Source organism: Malurus melanocephalus, unplaced genomic scaffold (assembly GCF_030028575.1).
Source record: "Malurus melanocephalus ecotype Western Australia unplaced genomic scaffold, MMel_1.1 scaffold_121, whole genome shotgun sequence".
Classification (NCBI taxonomy): Eukaryota; Metazoa; Chordata; class Aves; order Passeriformes; family Maluridae; genus Malurus; species Malurus melanocephalus.
This window is the reverse complement of record NW_026623353.1, coordinates 469,588-483,136: the sequence shown is the minus strand read 5'-3', so window position 1 is coordinate 483,136 and position 13,549 is coordinate 469,588. Positions and strand designations below refer to the sequence as shown.

The 13,549-nt window shown below is 41.5% G+C and overlaps 1 protein-coding gene across 3 annotated transcripts in view; it reads left to right on the top strand.

Moving 5' to 3' along the window:
• Positions 1–401: 401 nt before the first annotated feature.
• IRF2 (interferon regulatory factor 2) overlaps positions 402–13,549 on the top strand; it is a 38,219-nt gene continuing 25,071 nt past the window's right edge. Inside the window, exon 1 of one of the 3 annotated variants that reach the window (XM_057370201.1) lies at positions 402–639. The gene's annotated coding sequence lies outside the window, so the exon portion shown is untranslated. Of the gene's footprint in view, positions 648–674; positions 874–13,549 lie in introns of those variants that run through there. The other 2 variants (XM_057370199.1, XM_057370200.1) reach the window with 2 other exon arrangements.

Genomic DNA, 13,549 nt, shown 5'->3' with positions numbered 1-13,549 from the left:
CGGCAGGGGGGGGGGGGGGGGGGGGGGGGGGGGGGGGGGGGGGGGGGGGGGGGGGGGGGGGGGGGGGGGGGGGGGGCGCTCCCCCCGCGGTGCCGGGGGCGGAAAGGGGCGTGGCCTCATCCCTCCCCCCCCCCGCCTCGCGGAGGGTCCGTTACACAAGCGGAGGGGCGGGGCCGCCGCCCCCCGGCACCGAGCGCCGCGACCCGCCGGGGACAGGCCGGGGACAGGCCGGGGACAGGCCGGGGACAGGCCGGGGACGGGCAGGGGACGGGCCGGGGGCATCCCGGGGGCATCCCGGCATCCCACCCCCGCGAGGGCACGGCGGCGGCAGTGCGGAGGGAGGAGATGGAGCGGGGCAGGGGGCGGGCGGGTTCCGAGGAAGCGGCGGAAGGAGGAAGTGGCGCGGCCGCTCGGGGCTCTGCCGGAACGGCCTCTTTTGCAGGCGCGGCGGCGCGGCCGCGTTTGCGGGCTCGGTCCTGCCCCGCGCYGGCCAGCGGAGCGCTAAGCCCAAAGGGAATTTAGGAGCCAGGAGTATCTTTGTGCGCAGTACTTAGGGCCAAATTTCAAGCGTCTTGCAATGTGTGGGATCAAAGTTGCAAGTACCTGAAGGGTTGTATCCGTCGGCCCAGGTTCCCAGAGGTACTTAGGTATCTAATTCTCGTTTTGTTTCATATGAGCTCCTAAACAGCAGAGTCTGTCTTTACCTTGCTTAGTTAGCCACAGAGCTCAGATAAAGGAATTCCGGAGTGCAGGACTTTCCTTCCGATTAGTGCACAGTTGTAATTTATGGCCCACCTTACCGTGCTAAGGTCTTGCAGGCGGCATTCTCCTGAAGGTGTGAGCAGTTGTAAACTATGACTTCAGTTTCTGGAGGTAAAATACAACATGTTTAAGTTTATAGTTATTTTATTTAAGTCTTAACAGCGAGGTACAGGCAGGGCAAGCTGTCAGCCTGATGAGTCCTGTGTCACCTCTCTGAGTCTGGGGTCCCAGCTGGCTGGCAGATGCAGGTAGAGTAGTCAGTCATTATCTTTATTTGGCACATATATTAGCGCTGCCACCCAGTTACTTGCTGATGTCAGAAGTGACAGATTTTAGGAGACGTCAAGTCAACCTCTAGAGAAGAGCTGTTCGTCACAGGCTATGCTGTCTGGAAACAGGTAGCCAAGAGGTATGAGGAATAACATGCAGTCTGTTAGGAAGGGGACTTAAAAGCTCTACTCTCCATTGAGCATAGGTCTTTGATGTGTGGGACCAAGTGGAGTTAGAGGCAGTTTTAATACAGAGTTGAGAAAATGATGAAGAAAAAAGGGTGCTAAGATTGAAGAGAAAATAAAAATATTTTTTGAATAAATAGAATCTACATTAGAAGAGAAGATTTTATGTGAAAGAATTTGCAGCCAGTCTATGTATACCTCCAATGAAAACATGTACTTATATATACTGTATATATTTTAATATATGTTTGAAAAACAAACAGTGAGAAAAAGTTGGTGGATAAAGAATGTAAAGTTTGCCATAACACATTTTCTCTTGAAGTGGTGCATCATCTCCATGGTTTTAAAAATCTCTCCGTGAGAGAGAATACATGGAATATCAAAAACTCTTTGGATGCATAGAGAAGACAGAGTAGCTTGCACGTTCATGAAGTGGGATGCTTTTTGTTAAATGGGAAATAACTGGGGAAGTGACACAGGTCTCATGGCTTGATATTCTAAGCCTGTAAAGGAGGAGCAAAGAGATTAGCCCAAGCTAGATGTAGACAATAACTGTCATATATWAAGGAAGCATAGAGAAGCAACAGGAGTAAGAAATACAATCGTTAATGGGAGGCCTCAGATGCCCTCATGTAGATTATGCTATGGTCCAACATGAAATTTGCCCAGGTGCCAAAAAAACCCCACTTTCTAGGTGTAGTTTGTACAGATACTCAAGGGATAGTGACTGGACAAGGTACTGGCCAGCAATAATTAAGTTCAGAATTTTCCATTCAAAATCCAAGCCAGCTCTGACATGGCAGTGGTCATAATGTCTTTAAATTCAGTGTTGTTTCTGGAGCAGCAAAGGTGAGAGGTGTTAGGGCAGTTTTTAATCTTCCAAAGTAGATCTTCATATAGCAAGGAAAGAAATTAATCACATGGTGAGAGGCAGCCAAAAGTGTAAAATAGCTGCAAGAGGCATGTAATTCTTCAAAGACGCTGATAAGTAAAGGCTCAGAGCAATTGTATGCCATCTGTCAAAAATACCAAAAAACTGAGCAGGCCAACAAGCAAAGTAAAGCAGCTCAGTACAAGTAAAAAGACGCTTTTCAAATGTTAAGGGTTTGGCTTTGAATGGGAAAGGGGGAAAAGAACATAAAATCTGTGTCAAACACAATAAGGTAGGCCAAAGAGTCATGCAACAASCTGCTAAAGGCATGACAATAATTAGAAAATACTCTTTGAAGTGCATCAAAACCAGGAAGCCTACTGATAAGTTATCCATGCGTAAAAGGAGTGCCCAAGGAAGATAAAGTGGGCGRAAGAGTGAAACGAATTCTTTGAGCCTTGCCTCACTGAGAAAGAGTTTAAGGAGATTCCCTTGTGAGGGAGCTTTTTATTTTTTAAGGAGTGAACATATCGGGGAATTTTTCCCAWAGTGAAGGTTCTGTGAGAGAGGGTATCAGGACAAACCATTGAGAAGTAGAAGGCAGCAGGTGATACTTGTTGCAGAGTTTTGACACAACCTAAATGGAAAGTAGCTGATGTGTTGTCTCTTATGTGTAACTCCTTGCATCGCCATGGTGCTCCAGAAATAGAATGTGACAAATGAGCTGTCAGTTTTTCAGGGTTTCTGTGGAGACTGAGAACTCAAGGGTGGGCATTTTTGTTTGGTTGGTTGTTTGCCAGGGATTAGTGAATGGGACTAGTGAACATGGGAATAAAAGTGAAACAGTGTCAGAGACCAGACCTGACTTTTATTGCCTAGGAACTGGGTGTCATGGCTCTTGAAGCACTCTCTGAAGATATTGCTGAGCTGTTGTCTGGTTGATGCAGTCCTCACCAAAGCAGGGCCAGTTTCAAGGTGGGATCAGTTTGCTTTGGGCTGTGCAGTCATGGCCAGTTTGCTCAGAGGAAAAAGGTTGTACCCCTTACCCCAAGTCTGCCCTGGGCCTATGCTGTTCAAGGGGTGGAGGAAGGGATAGGTGAGGACGGGTTTGCTGGTTGTATTAACTCATTTGGAGCATGAAAATCCCAAAGGCTGAACTGCAAAGCCTGCAGAAGAATCTTATTTTGAAAGTTTGGATTTAAGTTTACAGGTGAAGTTCAGTACGGACAAATTTCAGTGTAATGCACATGGAAGGGATTGCAATCCTAACCTTCTGTACACGAAGATGAAGTGCGAACTGACTTTCTGCTCAGGAAAAAGCTATACAACATATATAATCCAATGAAAAAATAAACTGTGTGCCAAGATGTATCTGAGAGAGGACAGGATAGGTTAGGAATTACTAGGAAGGGGTAAAAAAAGAAATAGAAAACACCATCATACCACTATAAATTCATGTTGCTTCCCTCTCCTGATTCAGGAAGTAGTGAAAGTTGCTGAGTTACAGAGAAGGGTGTCAAAGACAGTGAAGGGTATGAAGGAGCTTTTGTGAAAGAGTAAGTAGCTTGGAAAAKAAGTGGCTGAAGGGACTGTGGGGATATTCTTTAAAATCAGTAGTATGAAGAAAGTGTAGTGACAGGACAAATGAGACCCAAATAAAATAATTGGAAGGCAATTTCAAAACAACAGATGTTGTCCTGCAATACATAAATTGTGGTGCTCATGGCCACTGTGTGTATGTCAGGAGTTTACTCGGGTTCACGAGTGATTAAGCAGCCTGTGGGAGAGAAACTTGCCGTGCAACTTAGCAGTCAGGACAGTTCAGTATCACATTTTGGGCACTGAGTGCTGATAGAGAATTACTGCAGATACTGATCAAGAATCATTGCTGAAAACTGCGAATAGAAACTTCCACGGAGAAGCATGAGTTACAGTCCATATGCAAATGACACAAAGAAGTAAGGCCACATATTGCCCTTTGTTATGTGAAACTTGGAGCGTAAGATTTTATGAAACTTACAGAAAAAAAWGTTTATTATGATCCTGTTTTATTTGCCCTTGCTATCCCTGCCCTTGTTAGCCTGGCACTAGTTACATTTGGGTTAAGTGTATCCTGGATGCATTTAACATTGCAGTGGAGTGCAAAATTCCTCTGACATTTGCAGGATTAGAACCTCAGCTTGTATTTTGTGCATCATACATAGAAAGTTACGGTCTGTTTCTAGGTAAAGATACAAAGCTAATCACGTGTTACTCTTGCTTATCTCTGTGTCTCATTTATAAGGATTGCTCCTTTGAAACTCGATTCTTCAAAGGCCTACAGTGATTGTGTTATTGAGGGTATAAACCATAAGACAGTGTTTACAGAAGTTTTATTGTAGCTTGTGCTGCTACAAACTGTGATTAGAGCAAAACATTTTCTGGTTTGTCCTTTGAGATCTCAAGTGCAAAAGCAAAGCAACAACTAAGCTGAAAAGATTCTGGGTACAGTAAATGAGAGAAACAGATTTGTTAAGTTGCATATTCCTCATGTATAAATACCATTATGCAAAAAATAATTTGGTGTAATTAAATAATTTTCTTTTGGGTTTTTTTTGTGGTTTCATTTTTGTTTCTGGGTTTTTTCAGAAGTTGTGTTGGAACTGTATGAAGGTTCTTCTTTGTGTTGACTATATGAGAGCTCTTATGCTAAGATTAAACTAGCCACTAAGAAAAACTGAAATTAACAATTAACAGTTAGTGGAAGGGAATCCAAGTTAACAGTTTAGTTAATGTCAGTCTATATATATGTGTGTGTGTATATATATATATATGCATATATGCAGATATACAAATCTATATATCTACCTATATATAAATRCATAAAATTAAGATATTTTGTATGGAGCATGAATAATTCATTGTACAGCACATAATTCTAATTGATAAAGTGTGAAGAGGTTTTAAAACTTATGGTTAGTGCTGGATATGTTTTCAATTTCTTGGAAGCTCATGTAAAATCTCTGGTTTTTTTTAATGATCTAGAGAAGAAAAAAAGAGGTAGTAAGCAGTACAGTGAAGTTTGGTTTCTTAATTTGTAATGAACTGCAAGCCCAGCTTTCTGTATGCTGGAATTCTTCTGACCCTTTTGTTTGCTTGGGAGCAGATTGCACTGAATCAAGTACAGCAGTCTTTAGGGCAAGGCAAACATTTTATCTTGAAGTTTGGACATGCATCCAGGAGAAAATATGCTTGCATGTGACATGTTGTTTCACCCCAGATGAAGAATCTAAATTTTTAACTCTGAACTTATTTTAACATTCAATTGTTGCTATATAGGTTGCTAGCTTTCAAGATAAGCTTGGAAGTAATAATTTTAATATTCCCGTCTATTCAATAGTAGGGCAGGTTGCTGTTTGATGATTTTTCAGCTAACCTTGACAGGCTTGGTTTGTAGATCCCAGCATATTTCTGGTATTAGGAATGAAGTTAAAGTGCGTCAAAAGTGTTTAGATTTGTCCTTTGTTTTGAACTGAACATGACAGTAGATGTTGTCTAACCATTTCCCTTTYGCTGTAAAATGATTTTAAGTRCTTTTTAAAGACTTAGATACTTAACATTAATAAGCACAAAGGAAGGAAGGGTTGCTYACGCATTTGGTTTTGAAAAGTGTGACGTGGTTGTGTTCTGCTTTTTGATATGAATAGAGGGATATATGTGACTTGAAGGGCCTGGTAAGTGCGCAGAAGACAACACCTCTACTATAGTAATATTTCTATTGATATTGAATATTGCTTGGTAGCATTCCAGGCAAACCTCTTACAGCTTTATCTAAGCAAGATAATGTCTTTGTTGTTTAATAAATTAAGATAGCAATAAGTTTACATCTTTATGTGCATTTCWTGCATATATGAATAACACATTTGGTGCATGATATGGGGTTTTGTGCATTTGGTGTACTGATTGCTCTTTTAAGGTGTTTTCTTGAATCATCTAAATGGGCTTTATGTGCAACTGAGACATGAATCAAGYGGAAAATATTGAAGTGCTGAATTCAATTGGATGAGGCATATAAATCTGTAAAATCAAAATGAAACATCCCCACCCCAAAAYGCATCCCAAAATTGTGACAGCATCTAAAAAAGTTTATCTAAAGTTAAAATAATCCTGCAATAGGAAAACAGGAAGGATAGGGGATCAGTGTTCTTAAACTACTAAAAGTTTGCCTATAGCATTTGAAATCCCAACAGTGCTACATGAAAAAGATGAAAGCAAAACTTGAGGATAAAATTGAAACCAATATAAACAAAAGTGAAACCAACTCCGTTGGTTTTCATTTCCCAGTTGGCAAAAATGAAAGAATAAACACAGAAGAAAGAAGCATGAGAGCTGAATCGAAAAGTTAATTCAGTTTTACCATTTATTTTGTTTGTCATCTTTATTTGACTGCTGCATGGCAGCACTCCCTTAGCAAAATACACAGTAGAGGGTGGGGGCTGCACTCCTGGTTTATCCAGGTACCATTTTCACAGTCAGAGGTGGTCTGGGCCATGGCCCTGCATAAGGGAAGTGGTGTTTTCTTYGGTCACGGAAGCGCCGCTTTGAAATGCTGTGGCAAACGCGTACAGAAAGTACAGTGGAAGTGATGACATCCAGGATGATGAAAGGGAGTCACACATTCAGCTGGCCAGTGCACTTGAGTTTTATTCATGCTGAGATTTGAGTTTTTGGTAGGATTGTGTATAAAATACATGGAGGGTGTTTCTTTTTGCACTCCACCTTTGGGGTCATCCACTTAGATCTGGAGCAGATCAACAGTCACCAAAGACATAACCTGGTGTCAGCTTTGCTGATGACGTGGAATGATTGTAACCTGGTGTCAGCTTTGCTGATGACACGGAATGATTGTGAATGGTTTCACTCAATTTCCACAGATCAGCCAACAGCTAGAATGTACTTTGTGACTTTGAGAACTACCCAGTGAATTAGTTAAAAGGTGGCCAAGCATCAGATGGCTGTGTAATCTCAAATGAATGAATGTCCTTCTCCTGTTTAGAGAWGCATGATCCTGGGCTGTATTGACAAAAAGTTTGGGTGTTGATGAGAAGCTTGGACAATCTCTCCTCTGCTACAGGTGTGCTGGAGTGAAATGAAAGATTTTAATTCCAGAGGTCTAATTCTCACACATTTGAAAACATTGCATTCAAGCATATAAAAACTAAATTATTTGGATGCCAGAACAATTCTGGAGATTTGAGATTGATGAGGGAAGCCAAAGAAGTCTAGCTTTGTTTAGTTAAATAATATTTATGCAGCTTAGATGAGATATGAAGATGAGTTGGGTTGTCTCACTCTAGCTCAGCAATATTTTAGGAAACTTCTGAGACACAAATAGCTCTACAGATCACAAAGTGAGGCTGTCTAATTGCCATTGGTCTGTGGTCAACACAAAAACTTTAAATTAAAAGCATATTTTGCAACCAATCCTGTTAACTATTCATATCCTGTATGTCCTGTGGTAGAGGAAAGAGTAGCATTTTTAGAAAAAGGAGAATTAGATCATATAATTTTAACAAGCCTAAGTACAAGCCTTTAACACTTAGCACACATTTCAGTGCAAGCCTTTCAAATGTGTGTACAAGAGAAAGACATTTCTCTCTTAAATTCTCCAGTGCTGAGCAATATCTCTGTAATAACTAATTCAATTTAATTTTTGTACTCAACACATCTGCTTCTTTCATGGTGCTATTTTTGTAACTGTAAATAAGTTCATGTGATAGACATGTTTCTAGCTTGCAGTGTGGTTGATTCAGAGGATCCCAGCCCCCAAGTCTGTGCCTGCTGTGATCTGTCGGTAAACAAAGTGTCTAAGTAAACACGAGAGTGTTTTTTACAAATATGAAATAGGATATACTTTTCTTGAATACCTTTTCTTATAAGTAAAAAAGGAATTGCTTTGCTGAAAGGGGTTGGTTTGCTTATGGTTGGGTTAGGCAGATAGTTTATATCTTTAGCTGGCAGATCTGGGTGCTGTGCTAGCGATTAGAAGTTTGAGTAGCAAAGGTGTAGGTGTGGGTTAGCTATTAACTTCAGAGGTAGAAACTGCCCTTGCCCAGACAATAAAATGAAAGCTTTAAGCAAATATTAAATCGCACTTCAGTGTAGTGTGCAAATAGTTTTTGCTGTGTGTTGCAGAACAGTATGTTATACAAACAAAAGTAGCTGTGAGAAACAAGTCCAGTCCGAGAAAGGTGGATTACATCAGGTGCAGGTCATGGCCAGTGAATGTGAAAACTCTTCCTTCAACAACATTTCTCAGTGTTTGCTATCTGGAATAATTTTTTTCTGCATACCTGAGTACCTCTAAAACGTCATTGTCTTCTTGCTGTGTGGGAACAAGGAGATCAAGCACTTTCCTTTACAATGGCTCTTTTCTAATGTAGAAAGCACCCTTTAGCACCCTTCTAGCACCCTTTAAAGCACTTACCCTGTACTTCGACAAAGTAATATTGGACCAGACAGTGACATAAAGAATGCTCAGGCTTTAAAAGGTTTAAGCTCTTACAGTTTAAGATACTGATCTTGCAGGTATGCGTATGCAGAGTTTTCCACTACTTTCAGAGGGTTCCACGTAGGAAATGTGCTTTTTAAAAATCCTGTAAACCTAGTCATGGAGCTCAGGAGCATGCAGTGGTCTAACAGAACCATGCTGTTGAGTTGCATCAGTGAAGTGATTTGTTATAATGGTTTGAGATTTAATAGCCTTCTAGTTTTCACCAGGCTGGAAAATTCTTTATGAATCAGGTGTCAAATGCTGAGTTTTCCTGGCAGCTTTAAAGAACACACAGGGTTTGGCTTCCATGGTTTCCAACTGACACAGCTAAGCAGCAGCAGCTCTTACGTGTGAGTATTCAGGAGTAGATTCGCATGTGAGCACTTAATTCCAGAATAAAATTGATTATTTTGAGGATAACTGCTCCTCAATGCAATAAATTAATTACTCCCTGACAATCAGGCCAGCAAATCTCTTATTGTAAACAAGCCCCTCCCAAACTTGTCTGAGTGAAGTATGGAAAAGTCACCACCTCTCTCCTATGCAGCTTTTGAGAGAAAAATAGTTAGAAATCCTAGATACTGAGGACAAATTGTGGTCAGTCATCTGATGTAACACAAAGCTTAAGAAGGAGACAAATCAGGTATTGGACTCATTATTAATAATCAATTTATGGCTGCTTTTGAGGCTCTGTGGCAGGGGAAGTCTTCTGCAGTTATGTGCTGTAGGGTATCTCTTGTACAGATATGTTGTCATCTTGATGCCACCAGAATCTGGCGTCTACCATCTTCACTCTCTGCAARACCTGAGCAGCAATTGAAAGAAACSCCCAGGAAACAAAGTATTCTTTTAAAGTTAAAACTAAAGCAATCATTTTGTATTGTCACCAGACTTGCAGACATCGATGAGTGTGCAGATAATCATTGTGTCGAGGGTACTGTGGAGATGATCTATAGCTATCTGTTAAAAGCCTGGCCCAAATTCCCAGCTGATGTAACTTGCTGTGATGCCAGAGAAGTGAATRGGCTCAGMCACAGACATTGTGTTGTTCAAGTATCATGATAGTGTTCAACACTGTGGATAGTGAGAGGCTGAAGCCTTGTTTCATTATGGCTAAGTCCAGAAGTAAAAAAAAAGAGCAGCCTTCTCAGTTTATTGCGTTAAAATAAGGTGGCTTTTCTTCAGTGCACTTCTAGTCTGCAAATCCAAGGGCTAACTTTAATGAGGCCTGAGATCACTTCAAAATAACAAGTCATGTTTTTGCTRCTGAGGGAGAATAAGCTTTGCATGGAAACCAAAGGAAAGAATCTGTTTTGATGTGTAATGTCTGAATCCCAGCCAGAGCATGTTAACACCCTTTGGGTGGAACAGAAATGCTATAGGGCTGATGAAACACACTCTATATACAGTATGAGTTCCCATTGTACATTTTCTTGGGCATGTTTAACAGGCAGTCTGCAATGCTGAYTTCAATACATGTTTGAGTTATTTTTGCCTTTGTTTTCTTTGGATTTTGTTTTGCTTTGTTTTCAGTAAAAGTCGGGTYGGTTGTTTTTTGCCCTCTGTCCCTTGAGGATACAAGGACTTTTCTTTGTTCTACCATTGTGTGTCTTTCTTGGGTACAGCAGCAGAAGAGGAGAGCATGCTGAATGCTTCCCTTCTCCCCCATCTGCCTTGCAATGAGGTGGGAACAATCTGGACACTGCCTTGCAGAACCTTGCACAGTTAGGTAGCTGTTGCTAGCATGAACCTGCCATGCAGCAGCCTGGTTTCCCAGGTTTCTCACCACTCCATAAAGCTTTCCCCTTGGCAGGCACAGTCCTCTGGCAGCCCTGCCACATTTTGTTTGGGATCTTAGGGGAGCAGGTGAAGTATTGCCCTGTTGTCACCTGTACAGATTCTTCTTAATGGCCAGGCCATGCCTTACACCARTCTGCCCAGGACCTGCGCCCTCCCACCCTGCCTGCTCTCCAATTCTTGGTTTTGTGGCTGGTCTTGATGGAGTCACCTCCTTCCTGCAGGCACTGGAGCAGATAAGGTACAACCTTTCCTGGCTGCAGTGAACTCTGTCTTGGTGGTGGACAGGAAGGACATAGTTTTTTCTGCTGTCACCAAAGTATTAGGAAAGATCAGGAAAAATACTGCCGTTGCCACAATGTGGATCAAGTGCTGCAGCCAACAGAAGAACTGGATCTGTGGAGTAGGCAGTGGCGAATACATGAAGGAAACACAAGGCAAAAGGTGCTTGGTGAGAAGCAAATCTGTCAGAGATGTTTGTCCCCCATCCCTCCCTGTTCAACAGGGCATTCACTGACAGAATAGTGGTAGGGAGCAAAAGAGGCGCCATTACATGCAATTAAAAGACAAGAGAGGGTAGATTTTGATTTCTAACTAGCTATGAATTCAGAAAGCCTCTTACAGGTTTTTTGTGTGTTTTCTTGCTTCRTATCTGTTTTCTAAGCCAGGATTTGATTTTGAACCTCTAACCCTTGTACCTCTAAGAATGGCAATGCCCACTTTTCCTCATTTGCTACTCTTTAATTGTTTTTCTGTTGGTTCAAAAAAAATATATGGATATTTACATAATTTGGAACTACCAGAAAGAAGGCACGTTCTGCAGCACCTGTGGTAAGATTGTCCTCCACCTTATGGCAGACAGGAAATGTACCAGGCAAAGATCTTGTCTCCACTCAGACTGGGGGCAGTGGGATTTCAAGTGCCCAAAGTTGAAGCAGCTGAGTAAAGTGCACTTCTGCTTGTCCTTTCAGTATCAATCTCACATTTCTGAAGTATTTCTGTGCAGGTGAGTCTAACAGGTTTTCTTAATTGGGAGAAGGTGCTATCCCTCTGGCAAGTTTAACCTCTAAGCAGGGCTTTGCTCAGAACACAAATGGTTAAATCTTTGAAAGTCATATTCACAGTTCAATAACTGAAAAAGATGGTCATATATGCAAAATCCTATATGAAGGCAGAGTTCAGTCTGTATGCAAAGAGCAGAATTTTGTTCCAAGTACTGTTCTTTAAAAAAAAGATCATGTTTCCTTGTATGCTGGAACAGCCTTGGCACAGACACAAATACAGAACCCAGTTCTCTGAATCCTAAAATTAGTGTATGGTCTCATTTCAGCATATCTCTTTGGTCACGTGGGATGATTGATGCTTTTCTTAACTGCATCAGCCTTAGCAAACAAAGGGAATGGTTTAAAAGTTTATCAGCAAAGCACAAGTACAAGATAATTTCGCAGAAAAATAAGATAGCCTATTCTGTATTTGCAGAGAAAAGATAAATCAATACCATGCAATATTCTGCACGTCCTCTGAGGAACAGATGTTTTTCCACGGCTTTTAGCAAAGGCTGTGACCTACTTCACAAATATGCCTCCAAGGTCTTATCCCACCTTAAGTTTTCACAACCATTAATAATATTTCCATATACTGACAAATCTTTTAACTAGGTACTTTATGATAGGGAAAGAAGAACTGCTTTTCTGGCTCTTTTTTTTTTTTTGGGTTTTTTTTTTTTTTTTTTTTTTTTTTTGTTCCATAGAAATATACTTTTGAGAAAGTATCCACAGGCTGTGTTTTTGGGATAGCCTTTGTGCCTTTTCAGTTATCCAGATGCTGCCAGAGTGAAACTGAAGGAAAGAGAACATCGTGTACTGCTCAGATGTGATGCTTGCCATGCTGYTGCTTTCACTTTCTGTCTACAGCTGCTGTAATCCTAGCGAAGAGCTCTTCATTCTCAAAGGTTACACTTTCTGTATGCCAGGAGTGTTATCTCTGTCAAGGAAAAAACAAGTCAGACTTACTAGAATGTTCTAGCAGGCAGTAGGGAGGACTACAAGCTCTTTATCAGACATTAGGGAGTGAAAATATGTGTATGTGCRAATTGCAACCAGTTTATAGCTTGCTGGGGAGTAGCCTTCACCATTTTCTTGCAGTTTCTAATTGCAAAAATAGGCTGAGCTGTCCATAAGACTAGCACGAATAGTGCAGTAATTAAAGCTTCGAAGATGAAAATAATCCCTCCATAAACTGTGGCATCAGCCCATCCATGGGCCATGCTTCTTGTGTGGGAATGGCTCTTCAAAGGCTCCCAGTGGCCTCCCCCTCCATGAAAATGCCAGTGAGTTGCCCACTCACCTCTGGTTTGGGAATAATTTTATTGATGTCCTAATGTCCATTGATATATTTAAGGCAAATGCCCCTGACTATGGGCTCCCTCTAAGAATAAGACAGGTGGTAAWAATAGAGCAAGAAAGGGGAAATTGCATGCATGGAGCTACCAGTCTTAATACATTTGTAGGAGTCATGGTTAAAATAGTGGGTTTTGAAGACTGGCTGTATTACTAAGAATGGAAAGTGTTCCTACGGTGGTATCCTAGCAGGTAGTCCTTGTAATGTCTACATGAGCTCCTCTTTTCAGTTAGGGTGGAAAAATGCTTTGTGAGGTTCCACGTGCAGTTGGCTGTGTTTCTTGATGATTATTCTTCTTTTCCTCCACCGTGGGATGGTGATAAAACCACCAGAAAAACAAATAGGAATTATTTTCAACATAATGCCAGAAGGACTCCCATGCTACCTCTCTGGGAGTATTAGGCATTTTTCTGTGTTCTCCCCAAAGAGGTGCTTTGGCCAGTACTATCTAGATTTAAAATTTTGGAGTCAGTACTATCTAGATTTAAAACTGTTGTCTAAAAGCACAGGAACAGTTTTTGGTTAAGGGGTTCCTCCCTGTCCTTCTCAGCTGCTCCTTCCCAACTGCTATGCCAGAGTGCCTTCCTCTCTCGGTTGTGTTGTCATTTGTGCTTTTGAGCAGGATGGGAGCCATGGTCCAGGTCCAGACCCTGCAGAAAGAGGTGTTGCTTGCAAGCCTGTTTTGTTTCCTGGACTTCTTCAGAAAGCTATCCATGCAAAACGTGTTAGCAT